Source organism: Solanum dulcamara, chromosome 7 (assembly GCF_947179165.1).
Source record: "Solanum dulcamara chromosome 7, daSolDulc1.2, whole genome shotgun sequence".
NCBI classification, from domain to species: domain Eukaryota; kingdom Viridiplantae; phylum Streptophyta; class Magnoliopsida; order Solanales; family Solanaceae; genus Solanum; species Solanum dulcamara.
In genome coordinates this window covers 71,890,138-71,909,242 of record NC_077243.1, presented here as the reverse complement: position 1 = coordinate 71,909,242, position 19,105 = coordinate 71,890,138, and the positions used below count along the sequence as shown (strand labels likewise).

Genomic DNA, 19,105 nt, shown 5'->3' with positions numbered 1-19,105 from the left:
GTCGTCTAAAAAATTAAAGAAATCAGCTACATCCAAATGCATGGGCTCAATATTATCTTTAGAGATAAAATTTATCTCTGGATTATTTTCTGTCCTCTTTAATGATGCCTGATATAGCTGAACCAGACGTTTTGACGGCCGACAAGTCCGCGATCAGTGCTCCACACCTCCACATCTATGACATACACTTTCTGAATTATTCTTCGGTAAAGCTTCTGGCTTTTTACCCTACGTTTATATTGCTGGTCATTTCTCGGTGTCAGCCGAGCATCATGATTAAAATTCCTTCTTTGACTACGACCACGATCACGACTGGAGTCATGACCTCTTTCTCGTTGGTTATAATTTGCCTGATTCACTTCAGGGAGTGACAAAGAACCAACTGTCCGACTATCATGATTTTTCATTAATAGTTCATTATGTCTTTTAGCAATAAGAAGGTGGGATAATAATTCAGAATATTTTGTAAAACCTTTTTTGCGATATTATTGTTGCAGGAGCATATTCACGGGTGGAAATGTGGAGTATATTTTTTTCAATTTATCTTGCTCAGTGATTTCGTCTTCGCATAAATTTAACTGAGCTATAATTCTAAATAAGACAGAATTATATTCAGTTATATTTTTAAAGTCCATTAGTCTCAGATTTAACCAGTCATGACGTGCTTATGGAAGCATGACCAACTTCAGGTGGTCATATCTTTCTTTTAATTTTTTTCACAATTTCAGGGGATCCTTTAATGTAAGATATTGTAATTTTAGCCCCTCGTCAAGATGGTGGCGGAGAAAAATCATAGCTTTTGCACGGTCTTGACTAGATGCCGTGTTATCATCTTTGATGGTGTCTGCCAGACCCATCGATTCTAGATGAATTTCGGCATCAAGTACCCATGATGAGTAGCCTTTTCCAAAAATATCAAGAGCAGTAAATTCAAGTTTTGAAATATTTGCCATTTTATAAAAATAAAATTAAATAAAACTCTTACCACTTTTGTTACCTTGAATAAATAGTAGAGCTTCGTGCTGATAACGTATTGTAAAATTAATTAATTCAGTAACATAAAGTGGAGAAAATAAAGTATGAGAAAGATAAGCAGAAAATAGATTAACAGAAAATGAAAGGAGAAAGTATATGTTCTATTTCTGTGCGTGTATTTTTTTTTCAATCCAAGGATATATATATACAAATAGATGGCTAAAGGAAGAGAAAAATTAGTGGGTTGCCTTTTCAGTGGGCTCCACATGTATAAAATAGTGTTTAGTGACAATCCACTTTCCTAATACAACTGATATTGTTCAATTTGGGAAACTTTTTTTTCGGTCACAGTAAAGTTTTGAAAAATTGTTGTCACTGCAGAAAGGGACCGACAAGAGGAACTTTGGTCTGAAGTTTCTTCATTATCATTATTAAAGTCTTGATGAACATTAAATCCAAGATCCAGCAACAAACTTTTACTCAAATCTCCTTTTCTATGATTCCCTTTTCAAAAAATGGCTTCTTTTCAACTTGTATAGCTGATTTTACTGAAATTCATATAAAGAAATGAAATACCCAAAAAGGGTTGTTGAAAACTTGTATTGTAGTAGCTGATTTTGTATGAAAATTCATATACACTTAATTTTTGATGATTAGCTTAACTATTGCTTGACTTTGCTTTTTGAGCTGACACGAACAGAAACATATGTCGAGAGATTTTGTTCAATCCACTTCAAGGCTGTGTTATGGTAAACTTTTTCTCTTTTCGATTTTCTGTAGAATTTTACAATTTTCCTTCTCATTGTTGGAGTTTGTTTGGCTCTTATTTTTAGAGGTTGGTTCCCCAATGGTGTTTATTGTGGATCTTGAGCTCACCCATTTGGCTTTTGGGTTGTCTCTGCTGAAAGATTTGTTTTCAGATTAAGGATAGTCGTTTTAGTTATTCCCTATGCTGAGTTTCTATCTGAAACTGCCTCTTATCTCTACAATGTAGGGGTAAGAGTAAGTTCTGCCTATAATCTATATTCTCCAGACTCTCAGACTGGCTATGTTGTTGTTGTTGTTGTTATAGTCAGGGGCGGAGCCACATTGTGGCTGGAGGGTACATCCGAATCCTCTTCGGTGAAAAATTATATTATTTATACATGTTTAAAATAAAATTTTTTATGTATAATTACTAGATGTCTATCCTCCTTCGGCTAGGTCGTGTGTCTATCTTTTCAAATTTTGAACTCCCTTATTGAAAATCTTGGCTCCGCCACTGGTTATAGTTATTTCCTATGTTGCTCGACTCTCCAAAAATGTAATCGTACCTATGTTGGATCCTCTAAATAATGGACAATATTTTTGAAGATCCAACATGCATTTGTAGACATTTTTGAAGAACCCGAGAGCAACAGAAGGTTATTCCTATAGGGATCAAAAGTGCATACATTAGATGATCTTGGTTAGTATAATCTTTACCGAAATATAAAAGGAAGAAAGAAAAATTGGTTAATGTAATGTTTGAGAGATGAATTAGAAAGAAAAATTGGTTAGTGTAATGTTTGAGAGATGAATTTAGTCCAACCTGTAGAATTTGGGGTTGATTTTGGCAATTTTTCTCATCTGGTTGTCGTTTGTTTGGACCAAAGTTGATTGATATATATAAACTTGGAGGCTATTTATGCTTTAGTGTCAAATAGACCAATCCTCCTAAACTTAAATGGACCATTTTGGTCAAAAAATCGATGGTTAAACTTGTGTACATTGTGTATGAGGGGTCGTTTGGTAGCTGGTTAGAGTTATATAGTTATTAGTAATGTAGGGATTAGTCATGAGTGAATCTACGCATTATTTTGTGCAGGTATTAGTTATGCAGGAATTAGTTTTTCATGTATTAGTTATACATGTATTAGTTATTCCACCTTCTATCATGCATAAAACAATACATATGTGCTCTCATAACTTATACATGTATTAGTTATGCAGGTTTCGAAATTGTCAACCAAACGTTGTATTAATTTTATACATTAGTAACTTATTTCCTATCTACCTATCAAATGTCATGAATAACTTCTTTTTTATCCAGCTACCAAACGCCCCCTAAATGTTTCATCAAATGACTTCTTAGACTTTAGGATGCTCAATTCACTTTACATTTTTTTTCCTGTTATCTTTCTAGTTCATATAAGTTTATGCAGTTTCAAATATTGATAAACTAGTTACAAGATAAATGTTTGTTTACAGATGTGTCCATACATTCGTGAGCATATGCCTCTTGTCTCCGTTATGCTCCACATATATCTTCTTGTAGTTGTGACTTTAGCTTGAATTTCCATAGCTTTTCATGATATGAAGGTCAAGAACAAATTCTGGAAATCAATCATTTATATTGCAATGCAGGGGGCAGATTGTTTCCACTTGTTGTAGGGTGCCTTCTTTTCCTTCACCTCTTCTCCTTTGCTCATCAAAGAAATGCGCAAAGTGGGGAGACTCACTTAAGTACTAGCCAGCGCACACAGTTTAGCATACTTGAAAAGATCGAGGAGGAGAATATACAGCTTCCACAACCCAAAAAGCGATCTGCACGTGCTGCCAAAAGGAAGCCTAAACGACCAACCACCTTCATCGATGAATTCCTTGACGAGTCTTCCCAGCTAAGGCATGTGTTTTTCCCCGATCAGAGGACTGCTGTGGATCCTAGGAAGGATTATGGGAATGATACCTACTATTACCACCCAGGAAGGATATGGTTGGATACAGAGGGAAATCCTATACAAGCTCATGGAGGAGGCATTCTTTATGATGCGAGGACAAAAATATATTATTGGTATGGAGAGTATAAAGATGGCCCCACTTACCATGCTCACAAAAAAGGAGCAGCAAGGGTAAGTTTTGGACTTGATGCATGGGTTACAGGTTAAAAACTTTTTTATGTAACGCCATCCATGTGTTTCTAGAACTGCTTCTCTACATCTTGTAGTCTAGGAAATTCTCCTCCCCTCTCGTCTGTTATGTACAATGTGCTTGAATAAACCATACTTAAAAATGGAAAAATGAAAAGAGACCTTCAGCCCCTCCAAGAACACTCTTTAACAAAATATCTGCATGACGTCTTGCTCGTGTTCTTCTTTAGACAGTAACGAACAGAATTTAGTCACCGGTGAAGCCTGGTCTGTGATAGAACACACGTGATCCTTTTCTCCATCCCATTGGTTATGCATCTCATTCTTTGCGACTACCTTTCCATCATTCTATATGTTTAACCTTCCATTTATGTCCTTTGTGAAATTAAGACAATAATGCAGCAGCGAACACTATTTCTTTTTTGGTGTGTGTGTGTGTTGATAAAATCATCATCTATTGGTTCTCCCAATTCTCCATTTCTATTGTCAACCCAAATCTGCTTTAGTTGATTCCATCAATTGATGAACTTACATTATGAGAGCTATTCAATTGACATGACAATGTGGCCTTGTTAATAGGGGTGTGCAAAAACCAAATCAACCGATAAACCGAGCCGAAAAAAGTGTTATTGATTTATTGCTATTGGATTAATGGTTATTTAATGGTTTTATAAAAAATAATTATTGGGTTATTGGTTCGGTATTGGTTTTATAATATTGAGTTATTGGGTAAACCGATAACCCATTAAGACTATAACAGGTTACTAATTTAATTTTTAGTTTTTTACTCATACACAAATATCAAACAAAAAATATTAATATAAATATATAATCAGCTAATCACTATATAATACTATTTAGTATTTAGTATTTACCCTTTAGGCTTTGCCGCTTTAGGTTTAGCGGCAAGGGTTTGCAAGTTGCTATGACAGCGGCTCCAGGATTCGTATATTTGTTTTAAAAGTTTTTCTTATTGGTTAAACCGAAAACCGAACCGTTAAAGACCAAAAATCGATAAACCGAAAACCGATAACAAATATCTTATTGGTTTGGTTATCGGTTTAGCGTATTTAGAAACCAAAAGGCGATAGTACTTAAAACCGAACCGAAGCGACCGATACACCCCCCCTAGCCTTGTATGCTCAATGTGGGGCGGTTATAAAAAATAATAGTGCTCTGTGAATTAAAAAACCAACAACATTTGCCCCACCAATATTGAATGAAAAAGAAGAATGATACACGGAGCGAGTATGAAGAGACATTGATACATATTCTAGGATACACGGTCTGGGATTTTAGTTTTCTGATCAGATAGAATGATAGGTGATGCGAACATGAAGAGACGTGGAAAAAATGACAGATGGAGTGATGAGTAGGAAGTGAGATTGGTGCATTCAGGATCCCATGGTCTACAATTTCAGTATATTGATCAAATAAATCATCAGAGAAATGGAGATTATTTGCTGTCTTGATCTTTGAAATTTTAAATTGAACATTGTTCCATTCCCTTTTAACTTCTGAAATTTAAGAGATGTAACATTTGAATTTGGAAGATAAATTCTATTTCCTCTTTTTCTCGTTGATTTATTTATCCTATGAATTCTTAAGTTGTAACTTGATTATGGTAGGGATGTACATCTTCTCTGAAAAATCCCCCCTAATTGCTGATGTGTCTACAATTGTAGTGTGGTAATATTCAGGAAAAACATTACGAAAGCTTGTTTATGAAGATAGAGGTTAGCACTTTAAGTCAAAAAGAAAGGAAACTTGTACTAGTTTTGGCTGCTGGGTCATTTTTCATGTTTTGTTTTAAAATGGTATAAAGTATTATCTCATTTTCCTGCTAAAATGAGATTATTTTCTAATCCAAGAGTAGGTCGGTTTTGTTGTGCCAGTTGGTACTTCAGGAATCGTTGGCAGGCAGGATACGAGCATTGGGAGTTGAGTTTGGGAATCTCAAACATCGTAGAGATATAGTTCGTAGGCAATCTGACATACAGAAAACGTGGCCTAGATGTTGGTAATGTTGATTATTCTTGGACTGGATTTTGTTGTTCTGATGACGACGAAAGTTTTGCACCTGGCATTAAGTGCTTTAGTGAAACGATGACAATGTATCTCATGTTCCTAGCTCATTACTCAAATTCTTGATATCCTTTTCCTCAAATATTGTTGAATCAGGTAGGTACTGGGAATTTTGTTAGTTCCTTCACAGCTTATCTCTAATTGATTACCTAACATTGGTGCTCTTATAAGCTGTTTTGATGAAGGCCCAAATATTTTTTTCGTAGTTGGCAATCAGTTGTGACTTAAGGTTTGCGGCTTTTCATCTCCATGATTTTGTCCTTGCAGGTTGATGTTATTGGCGTCAGTTGCTATTCATCTAAAGATTTGTGGACTTGGAAAAATGAAGGCATTGTTTTAGCAGCTGAAGAAACTAACGAGACACATGATTTATACAAATTGAATGTGCTAGAGAGGCCAAAAGTAATTCACAATGAAAAGACAGGTAAGTACGTAATGTGGATGCATATCGACGATGCAAACTACACCAAAGCTTCTGTGGGTGTTGCCATTAGTGAGTTTCCCACTGGCCCCTTCAATTATTTGTATAGCAAACAGCCTCATGGATATGATAGCAGAGACATGACACTGTTCAAAGATGATGATGGTGTAGCATATCTGATTTACTCATCGGAACACAACAAGGACCTTCATATTGGTCCACTTAATGAAGAATATATAGATGTGACGGAGAGCATGAGAAAGATTCTTATCGGCCAACACAGGGAAGCACCTGCTCTATTTAAGAACCAGGGAACATATTACATGATTACGTCTGGCTGCACTAGTTGGTCTCCGAATGAGGCCCTTGCTCATGCATCCGAATCAATTATGGGGCCGTGGGAGACCATTGGAAACCCATGCATTGGCGGGAACAAGATTTTTCGACTAACTACTTTCTTTGCTCAGGGTACATTTGTGGTTCCTTTGTCAGGGCTACCTGGTCTCTTTATTTTTATGGCAGATAGGTGGAATCCGGCTGACTTGAAGGATTCGAGGTATGTGTGGCTACCGTTAACAGTGGGCAGACCTTTAGACCATCGTCCTGAGTACAATTTCGGGCTCCCTTTGTGGTCTAGAGTGTCTATATATTGGCATAAGAAATGGAGACTTCCATATAGGTAGCAGCGAAAAATGTAAATAGGAGTTGCACGTTGTTGATTTCTTTTTCAAATATGTATTATTATTTTTTGAGTCAACATGTGTTGTTATTATTCCTGATTTTTTGGAAGTTCATCATAGGTGTAAATTTATGGAGTTTGAGCTGCTGGACCCAATTCTATGTAATATATACAGAGTAATTCTTGAGCTAGAATCACTATTTTCTTCTTTTTTCTGTGTGTTAGCATTTGTTTGCAATAGTAAAATCACTCTTTTCTTTTTCTTTTTTGATAATTAGACTTTCCATTAAACACCAAAGTATTGAATTACCAAAATCTTTATCCAACCAACTATAATTATCTCTTTTAGTTTGTGACTACTTTCCTTTTTGTGATTTTGAAATATTTTGGCATTTTTCTTCTGCAAATAAGAATTTTACAACTCCTGCTCGAGGCGTGTTATAGAGTGATTTAAACTTGTTTGGGATTGAGGCGCAATGTTATTTTTGTGCATTGTCAATACAACTTCACTTGACTACGTAGACCTAATATGATGTGGTGTTCATAAATTTACCCAACTTTATGAACATTTTCAATTATAAGAACAATTATTTATAGTGTTTGTTAATATTCCCTCTAATCCAATTATATGAACTCTTTCATTTTTGGTTTGTTTTTTCATTTTATCCTTAATAACATTTTTTATAGCTATAAAATTATAATTATCATTACAATTACAAGCTCTAATGACACTTTGATATGCGCTAGTTTTTTTCTTTCTTAAACATTTTGCCTAGTCCAACATAAAATGAAATAGGGAGTAACTTTCAAAGTATGATGTTTTTTTTCTAAAAAAAATATTTAAAGATCTAAAGATAAACTCACACAAATAATTAGGTATTTGCTATATTTTACCTAGCATATTTTTTAGAAGGGCATCATTATTTTTTAAACGAGAGATAGAATTAAACTATTAAGGGATTGTTTAGAATAAATGAGAGAGAGAATTATAGCTCTGATTCTTCTCTATTTTCTCCTTTTAGAACCACCATAATTCGCCACTAAAATGTCATACCAGAATCGGAAAACACCACCTCCATCTCTTCTGTTCAAATATCACCAGCAAACCAACGCCAAGCCATTCCAATACAACAAATATCAGTAAAGAGAAAAAAAAGATCTAGAAATTTGGAAAGAGAAAAAGAGATTTTAATGAAGAAAAAAAATTAATATTTAAAAAGAATGTGAAGCGCGTGTAATACTCATTTGGTTATCTAAGCCATGTCACCATATAGGGTGACATTTATTCCATTTTACGTGTATATATAGATATAGGCCAAACCCATTGGTGACCCCTTAAAGTTGGTACCAACTTTCACTTAGACACCTAAATCAGGAGATGTTCATTTTAGACACCTAATGTAAGGGTCTGATGTGTCATTTTGACACTTTTTAAATAATCTGAAGTTGGAGTCTAGAGCGTGTATTACACTTTCCTCTACATAGATTAGTTGACCAATTATATCCTGCCAACACTACCAACTTTACACGTCATATAACTTTAAGATTAAATGGTCAAAAGTTGATCTTCAACACTGTCTCTCCATTGTCTCTTCAGTTCAATGGTGAAACCCTCTTCAAGTTCACCGATCAAAACCTAGGTAAGTGTATGAAAGTTCAATCTTTCTTGATTTTCATTCAATTCTTAGTTAGTACTAACTGTTATGTTAGTTTGTGTTGTCAATTTCTAGGTAAGTGTATGAAAGTTCAATCTTTCTTGATTTTCATTCAATTCTTAGTTAGTACTAATTGTTATGTTAGTTTATGTTGCTAATTTCCAGGTTTAAAGGTTGAAATCAAGTGTTGGAGATTGCATTTTTGTTGGGCGTTTTGACATTTCTATCAACTACTTCTTGTGTTTGCATGTTTCATCCTTGAAGAAGAAGGTGTATGTTTTGGTTGTGTCCACTCTCTGTTAGCATTTTGTAACTAGATTTTTTTTGAAAATTGCACTGATAAAGTAAGGGGCTTTTTGGGTATTTCCTTTTTGAGCTATGGACGACTATATATTGATATGTTTTCATTATGGGGGTCATGTTATCGCAGACCCTAACCCTACTTATAGAGGAGAAATAGATGTATTTGCCATTGCCATTGATAAAGATCATTTTAGTCTTGTCGAGTTTCTTTCATACACTGAAGACCTTGGGTACACAAATGTGAAGGGTTTTTACTGTCAAAATGAAATTAACAATGAATTTGTCCAAGTTACTTCTGATATTCAGTTGTTAGACTATGTGAAAGACTTAATATATGGTGATGACTTTCATATTTATGTGGTCCATGAAATTGATGAGTTAGAGAAATTGCCAACTCCTGCTGGTCTTTTACCATGGCCAGACTCTGTTGATGTTGGAAATGTAGAGAATGAGGCTGTTTCAGATGTGAATGAGACTGAGGATGTTTCAGATGTTAATGAGTCAGATATGCATAGTAGTGACTCAGATATAAATGTCATTCCTGATGAAGATGGTTCAGATGTTGATGAAGAATTGAGATCCTTTAGATCTGAAAGGACGAACAAAAGAAATCTTAATCCTACGAGAAAAAAGAAAGTACCTGAAGAAATACCAGTAGGTGAAGCTGGTATTGATAGAGGCTTTGAAGATATTGGAAGAAATAAGAAGGATAGATATGTTGGCAGATTAGGAGGAGATGGAGAGTATATTGATAGCTCAACTGTAATAGTGATAATAACACTGATGTATTAGATGTAGAAGCTGTTAGGGGTGTTGATCAACCAGGAAGAAGGAAGAGTAGAAATGTCAGGTATGATGCTGAATGTGAAGTCTTTATTTTTGAACTTGAAATAATTTTTGAAAATGCTAAACAATTTAGAAAGGCTTTGACAAATTATGCAGTAGAAAATAATTATCAGATTAAGTTAAGGCCTAATGAAATTCATAGAGTGAGGGCTAAGTGTAAATTCAAAGAAAAATACAAATGGTTGTGTTATAGTGCAATTGATAGAGATTCTAATAACTTTTTTATCAAGAACTATCATCCTATACATAAGTGTTCTCCATCAAATAAGAACAAAATGTGTACAAGTAAATTCCTAGCAAACAAATTCAGGGATGAAATAACTAAACAATCATCCATAAAGATTTGAGAAATATAAGAATTGTGCAGGGAGAAGTTAGGATTGTATGTGGGTAGGACCATCTGTTACAAGGCAAAGCTAATAATTCTTAGAGAATCCATGGGTGAATGGAATATGGAATTTGCAAGATTATGTGATTATGCTGAGGTTATAAAACAGACCAATCCTGGTAGTTCTGTTTTTTTAAGAATGGATAGAGAAACTGCACCAGGAAAGATTTTGTTTGTATACTTCTATGTATGCTTGGATGCATTGAAAAGGGGGTGGAAGGAATGATGTAGAAGAATAATAGGATTTGATGGATGTTTCTTAAAAGGTGCTTGCAAGGGTGAACTTCTAGTAGCAGTTGCCAAGAATGAAAACAATCAGATATTTTCTATAGCCTGGACAGTTGTAGATAAGGAAACTAAGCATAATTGGAGTTTCTTTATCAATTAATTGAAAGAGGACCTGCAGTTGGGTACTGGATAGGGTCTTACTGTGATGACAGATATGCAAAAGGTAATTAGATATTACATTTGCTAAAGCTATTAGATTATCTATTAAGTATTGAATTGCATTTTGTTTTCTATGCAGGTCATGCAACTATTGATGAACTGCTACCAAATGTTGAAGTTAGAAGGTGTGCTTGGCATATTTGGTCTAATTGGAATCAAACCTGAAAGGGAGAGGAAAGGAGAAAACAATTCTGGAGATGTTCAAAGGCAAGTTTTGAAGTGAAGTTCAAGGATGAGCTTCATAAAATGAGCAAACTTGGTAAGAATATTTGTGCTGACTTATTGGATTATTCAAAGGTGTTTTGGGTTAGGGCATTCTTTCAAGAGCATTCCAAATGTGATGTAGTTGAAAATAACATGTGTGAGACCTTTAACTCATGGATCATATCATATAGACACAAATATATAATAACCATGTTGGAGAAAATTAGGAGAAAGATAATGACAAGAACCGTGGACATGATTAAGTTTGCCAACACCTGAATATCTAATATTGCACCTATGACTAGACTTATCTTAGAGGAGAATAAGGACGAGTCTAGGACATGCAAGGTGCTTTGGAATGATGATATTGAGTTTGAGATTGGAGAAGGAGAGTATAGACATATAGTTAACTTGACTGATAGAGTTTGTAGTTGTAGAAATTGGCAACTGAGAGGCATTCCATGCCAACATGCTATTGCTGCTTTGTGCCACATAGAACAGGAACCTGAACCCCCTTGATCTCTCTCTAAGCTTCTTTTCTTCGATTTGTTCTGCGTAAGTCATTAACCGAGAGATGTCTATCTCCTTGACCAACATGGCCATTTTACACTCCTTGGACACCAAGCTTGAGACACCGGAAATAAACTTGCTCATCCTAGCTCTTGGGTCGGAGACCATAAAAGGAGCATACTTTGACAACTTAGTGAATTTGAGAGCATACTCCCTCACGCTCATACTCCCTTGACGGAGGTTGATGAACTCTTGGATTTTGGCCTCCCTTAGCTCTAATGGGAAGAAGCGGTCTAGGAAGGCACCTTTGAACTCTTCCCATCCTATCGATCCTATTTCTTCATCCCTCTCAACAACCCACTGTTCGTACCACACTCGAGCTACACCTTTGAGTTGATAGGCCACTAGATCGGCCTTCTCATTTGGTGGCACACCCATGATAGCCACAATCCGGTACACCTCATTAATGAACTCCATAGGGTCCTCATCTAGTTTAGAACCATCGAACTCGGGTGGATTCATCCTTTGGAAATCCCGAATTCTAGAGGCTGGATTTTGCATTTGGGGAGGAGGAACACCTAGATTCCCTTGGTTAGCTACGACTTGAGCTAACAAAGTAATAACACTGCGAAACTCGGCATGGGTTACCCCGTCCTCATGATGTTGGGCATTAGGAATCGGAGGAGTTTGGTCCTCATCGTCAACCCTTGCTCTTCAAGGTGGTCTTCCACGAGTCATTATCTAGAGAACACAAAATGGGTCGTTAGTTAAAGGAAAGCTTAGGACACTCTAAGGCACGACATGAATTTGAAAGAAGTGAAAATTTTCCTAAACGTCTCATAGTCTCTTATTCATAATTGTGGCGCGCTTCACAACCATGAAGAAGAACCTATTCGACGCGGTATGTTGGACTTCCAAGGATCATTCAAAACCTCGGGCTCTGATACCAAGTTTGTCACGACCCAAGCCTAGGGCCTAGACGTGACATGGCGAATGAGGAACCCGAAAGTACCTCAAACAAGCCTCTTAGCATTCTTTTAGCCTTTCATAGGTAATGATGATAAATAAACAAGCGGAAATCATAATAAATCTTCAACTTACATATGTCCAACAATACCTCTAACTATTAGATTTAACGGGGCTAAGACAAGTCCCTAGCTCACCCTCAATCATAATAGAAGAAATTCCATAGTAAAATATCTTAACATATCATAAACTAGAAAGATAAAGGAGTATTGTTCCCGGAATATGGGAACTCACCAAAAGTAGTCTTCAATGGAATATCAACTAGCCACGTGGAGGAGAATGAGGAGGAGCACTGATCCCTACATGGTGGTATCATGTAGGCAAAAGAGTATGCGTTAGTACTTTGAATGTACTAAGTATGTAAGGATGCATGAACATTGAGAAAACATTAAAACATTTATGTAATATGGAACATAATTTAATGTATGCATAATAAATCATATATATCCTTTAAAACATTCATTTTGTGGGAAATTAACCATAACCGACATTTAAGACCATGCGAGCTATTACATGGAATCCAACATAACCTCCTACGTTGGCCGGGGAGACTACTTGCCAGGTAGAACTCCGTCAACTTCATTCATTTCTTTAACTTTAACTTTAAGGGCTATTTATGGATCCATTAGCCTAAGCCTACAAGGGCTCTTATGTTGGCACATAGTTAATGAGACAAGGGGTTGCTACTAGGATTCCCTTACCGAATCCCACCTCAATGCCTCATTCGGTGCTAAGTCAATCCCACGGAATAGTTTAATACTTCAAAATATTCATAGCATATAACTTGAGAATTCAAACATCATATTCGGTAGAATAGCTCATTAAAACATTTGATAATTCAAATATGCAAGAATTGTCCTTATTGCATAAAGAATCCATCATTCATATCATTTCATCATTCTTTCATTTCATAACACTTCCTTTTTGATCATAGATATTGCTTTCATAAACATTTATTTGGAGTCAAAGCTTTCAAGTCAAACTTTATTAAAAACATAGTAAAACTAGGTGGGTTCAAATCACTTCAACTTGCAAATATGTATGTAAATAAATATACGTAAATACTTTGAAATCCATTAATTAAAAATCATGCTTTTAAACAACCCACCATGAATTTCAAGAACCTTTAAATAGATAAATAGAGGAATTACTTGTAAACCATCAATTCATACATATATAATTATGTTGCATCAAAATAGACCAATAATCATTAGTTTAACCATGATTCATACTATTAAGTAAAAATAAGAATTACCATAAGAAAATATTACTTGAAATCAAGATATTTAATTGAAAGAGTTTTTGGACTACATGGGTGGAAGAACCCATGGATAAACACCCACATAACTTAGAGTAAAGCTTAAAGAAAATAAACATAATTTATCATATAATCAAAATAATTTAGACATGAGAGTGGAAGGAATACTCTCATTGAAACCTTACATACCTGGAAACTGAAGCTTTAGTTGGTACCAGAAGACTTAATGACCACTCTTGAGTCCTAGCTTCTCTCCTTGCCGGAACGTTTTGTGTACTACCCGGAATATATGAATTATCAGAATAGTATTTCTTCACTACTAAGAACTAAAACTATATTTGAGAATGTGTAAAGAAGTGTATAGAGAGAAGATTTGCTTGAGAAAGCTTGATGAATAAAATGAGGAAATAAGGTGGGTATTTATAGGTGGGAAAGAGGACCTAACAATAAATAAAATAATTATAAATAAAAATCTGAAAATTTAGTGGAATATATTGATGTCATGGATGATGTTAAATGGAGGACAATTTATGTCATGAGTGATGTCAAATGTATCTAGATCTTTCTATGGTAGGTGAAATGAGTTATCTTTGACAGAATACTCGTTTTGGGAGCTATGTTTGAATAAGATAAATTCCTTATTAGGATTTGGTGTCTTCATAAGAATTGTATATATGGAAGTCTAGTTTCATATCGTTCAAGAATCAACCAATTTGGATAAACCTATAGTGAGATATGATTTTCCTTCTATAAATACTCATTTCCGTCACAGCATCCTACCTTACAAAGATTAATTTATTTGACCTACTTAACCTCCGAATCTTAAAATATGGTCTTCATAAAAGTTGTAGGTAATGATCTTGTGGTTACTCAGAAATTTGAATCACTCAATTTGGATATTCCTATGAAAAGTTATGACTAAAATACAGAGACTGTATCATGTTTAGGCAAAAATTGAAACATCATATACAACGTTTTTAGGGGATGTTACATTATCTCCCCCTTGGGAACATTCGTCCTCGAATGAGAAAAGACTTAGCTTGAGTAGAGTAGAGTGTTAACAAATAACCTATCATTAATGCAACAGTGTAATTTAAAATATCGTTTAAAATATATTTCATAATTTTGCAACCATATGACAAGAAAAGTTGAGATGTAAGGATTTCAAGTAATTGAGCAAGGACAACTTAATACCTTAGGTTTGGGTAGAGGGGAAAAGATGAGGGTATCTCTTAATCATATCCGCTTCCGCTTCCCATGTTGCACTTTCTATTTGTTGATTCCTCCAAAGGACTTTAACAGATGCAATTTCTTTGTTCCTCAATCTCTTAACTTGCCGGTCCAAAATTTCCACAGGAACTTCTTCATAGGTCAAGTTTTCTTCAATATTCACTACTCCCATAGGTACAATGGAACTAGGATCACCCACATGTTTTTTCAACATAGACACGTGAAACACCGGATGAACCATGGCCATTTCCAATGGTAATTCCAACTCATATGCAACCTTACCAACACGTCTCACGATTCTATAAGGCCCTACATATCTAGGGCTCAATTTCCCTTTCTTACCAAATCGAACCACACCTTTCATGGGTGAAACCTTCAGATATACCCAATCATCCACATTAAACTCAAGATCCCTTCTTCTAGTGTCAGAATAGGACTTTTGATGACTTTGAGCCATCTTCAACCTTTCTCTAATGATCTTCACCTTCTCTAAAACATCAAGTACCAAATCGGGGCCCAACAAGGTCATCTCACCTACTTCGAACCAACCAATCGGTGATCTACATCGTCTCCCATACAAAGCCTCAAACGGTGCCATCTCAATACTTGAGTGGTAACTATTATTATAGGCAAACTCGATGAGAGGTAGATGATCATCCCAATTCCCTTTAAACTCCAACACACAAGCCCTTAACATATCCTCTAATGTTTGAATCGTCCTTTCGGCTTGCCCATCCGTTTGAGGATGGAATGCTGTGCTCAACTTTACCTTAGTACCGAGGCCTTTTTGAAATGATCTACAGAAGTGAGAAGTGAATTGGGTACCACGATCCGAAATAATGGATAATGGCACACCATGCAACCTCACCAACTCCCGAATATACAACTTGGCATAGTCTTCGGCACTATAGGAAGTTTTAACCGGTAGGAAGTGAGCTGACTTAGTCATTCTATCAACAATTACCCAAATTGAGTCATGACGCTTCCGGGTATGAGGCAGACCCACTACAAAATCCATATTCACATCTTCCCATTTCCAAGTTAGGATTTCAATGTCTTGGGCTAGGCCACCCGGCCTTTGATGTTCGGCCTTCACTTGTTGGCAATTCGTACATTCGGACACAAACCTTGCTATGTCCTTCTTCATGCCACCCCACCAATACAACTCCTTTAAGTCTCGGTACATTTTCGTTGAACCGGGATGAATGGAGTATGTAGAATTATGAGCCTCCATCATGATCAAACTCCTTAAGCCATCAACATTTGGAACACATATCCGACCTTGATAGTACAGTACCCCATCTCCCCCTTGGGAAAAGACCTCTATCTTCTTTTCCTTTACCAACTTCTTTAACTCGATAAACTTTGGGTCAAGATCTTGCTTGGATTTAACATCCACCACCAAAGAGGATGCAGACCTATTTTGAACAACCATACCCCCATCATTAGTACCACACAACTTCACCCCTAATCTAGCCAATCGGTGAACATCTTTCACCAACTCCCTCTTACTTTCATCCACATGGGCCATACTCCCCATAGACACTCTACTAAGTGCATCAGTAACCACATTAGCTTTACCCGGATGATAGTGCACACTCATGTCATAGTCCTTAAGGAGTTCTAGCCACCTCCTTTGCCGTAGGTTAAGGTCCTTTTGGGTGAACACATACTGAAGACTCTTATGATCAGTATACACATCCACATGCACCCCATAGAGGTAATGCCTCCAAATCTTCAGAGCAAAAACAACGGCCGCCAATTCAAGGTCATGGGTAGGGTAGTTACGCTCATGCACCTTCAATTGCCTAGAAGCATAGGCTATGACCTTGCCGTTTTGTATTAAGACACAACCTAAACCAATCTTTGAAGCATCACAATAAACTACAAACCCCTCTAATCCTTCTGGGAGAGTTAAAATAGGAGCAGAGGTAAGTCGATATTTTAAGGTCTGGAAACTCTTCTCACACTCATCTGTCCATATGAATTTGGATTTCTTTTGGGTCAATTTTGTCATAGGAGATGAGATGGAAGAAAAGCCTTTGACGAACCTTCTATAGTACCCGGCTAGACCTAAGAAGCTCCTAATGTCTGAAGGAGATAATGGTCTAGGCCAATTTTTGACTGCCTCTATTTTCTTAGGATCAACCTTGATTCCATCACCGGACACTACGTGACCAAGAAATGCTACCTCCTTTAACCAAAATTCACACTTACTAAATTTTGCAAATAATTGTCTATCCCTCAATGTTTGAAGCACAACTCTCAAGTGATTTTTATGTTCTTCCTCACCCCGAGAGTAAATTAAAATATCATCAATGAAGACTACTACAAAGGTATCAAGGTAAGGTTTGAACACCCTATTCATCAAGTCCATAAACACCGCCGGTGCATTCGTCAACCCAAAACTCATCACCACAAACTCATAGTGACCATACCTTGTTCGGAAGGCTGTTTTGGGAATGTCACACTCCCTTACCCGTAGTTGGTGATAGCTGGACCGAAGGTCGATCTTGGAGAAGTGACTTGCCCCTTGCAATTGATCAAACAAGTCATCTATTCTAGGGAGTGGGTACTTGTTCTTAATGGTCATCTTATTTAATTGCCGGTAGTCTATGCACATTCGAAGTGACCCATCCTTCTTTCTCACAAATAGAACGGGAGCACCCCATGGAGAAATACTTGGTCTTATGAACCCCTTCTCTAACAAGTCCTTTAACTGTTCCTTCAACTCTTTTAATTCTGCCGGGGCCATACGGTAAGGAGGAATAGAGATAGGTTGGGTATCAGGGAGGAGATCGATACCAAAATCAACTTCCCTTTCGGGAGGGACACCAGGAAGGTCATCGGGAAAGACATCGGGGAATTCATTGACTATAGGAACTGACTCAAGAGAAGGACTTTTGGAGTTGACATCCCTAACCCTCGCAATGTGGTAAATACATCCCTTAGAAATCATTTTGCGGGCCTTAAGATAAGAAATAAACTGACCCTTCACCATCGAATCATGACCCTGCCATTCAATAACAGGCTCATTTGGAAATTGGAATTTGACTCGACGATTCCTACAATCTATGGAAGCATAAGATGCATGTAACCAATTCATCCCAAGAATGACATCAAAATCTATCATGTCAAGCTCAATGAGATCACAAGGAATAACTTTATGCAAGATAGACACAAGGCAACCCCTATAGACCTTTCTAGCAATAATTGACTCACCAACGGGGGTAGACACCAAATAGGGCTCTAATAACATTTCAGGTAAAACATCAAATCTATTAGCAAGGAATGGAGTAACAAAAGATAAATTTGCACCCGGATCTAATAGTGCATACACATCAAAAGAAAAGACCTTTAACATACCGGTAATGACATTGGGTGTATCCTCAACCTCTTGTCTCCCATGCAAGGCATAAAAGCGGTTGGTGCGTTGGACACCTCCTTGGACTTGTTGACCATGAGCAATTTGTCCTTGAGTCCTACCACTACCATCTCTACAATCCTTAGCATGGTGGCCCAACTTGCCACACTTAAAGCATGCATTGGAGCCGGCTAAGCATTCCCCTTTGTGAGTCCTTCCACACTTCTTGCAAGTGGGGAAACTTTGAGTAGCAACATTCTCTCTTGGAATCATTGGTTTACCACTCTTGTCCTTGTTGAACTTTGGAGGAGGAGTATTGGTGGAACCTTGTCCCACAAATCGTTGCCCACCTTGACCTTTGCCATTGTTACCATGATCGGACCTTTGAGGGTTAAACCCTCCACCATCCATTCTAGCCTTTTTGAACCCCCTTGATCTCTCTCTAAGCTTCTCTTCTTCGATTTGTTCTGCGTAAGTCATTAACCGAGAGATGTCCATCTCCTTGACCAACATGGCCATTTTGCACTCCTTGGACACCAAGCTTGAGACACCGGAAATAAACTTGCTCATCCTAGCTCTTGGGTCGGAGACCATAAAAGGAGCATACTTTGACAACTTAGTGAATTTGAGAGCATACTCCCTCACGCTCATACTCCCTTGACGGAGGTTGATGAACTCTTGGATTTTGGCCTCCCTTAGCTCTAATGGGAAGAAGCGGTCTAGGAAGGCACCTTTGAACTCTTCCCATCCTATCGATCCTATTTCTTCATCCCTCTCAACAACCCATTGTTCGTACCACACTCGAGCTACACCTTTGAGTTGATAG

General features: G+C 36.9%; 1 pseudogene; it reads left to right on the top strand.

The window, feature by feature from the left end:
- Window positions 1-1,313: 1,313 nt before the first annotated feature.
- LOC129896090 (uncharacterized) lies at window positions 1,314-7,148 on the top strand (annotated as a pseudogene).
- Window positions 7,149-19,105: the final 11,957 nt, after the last annotated feature.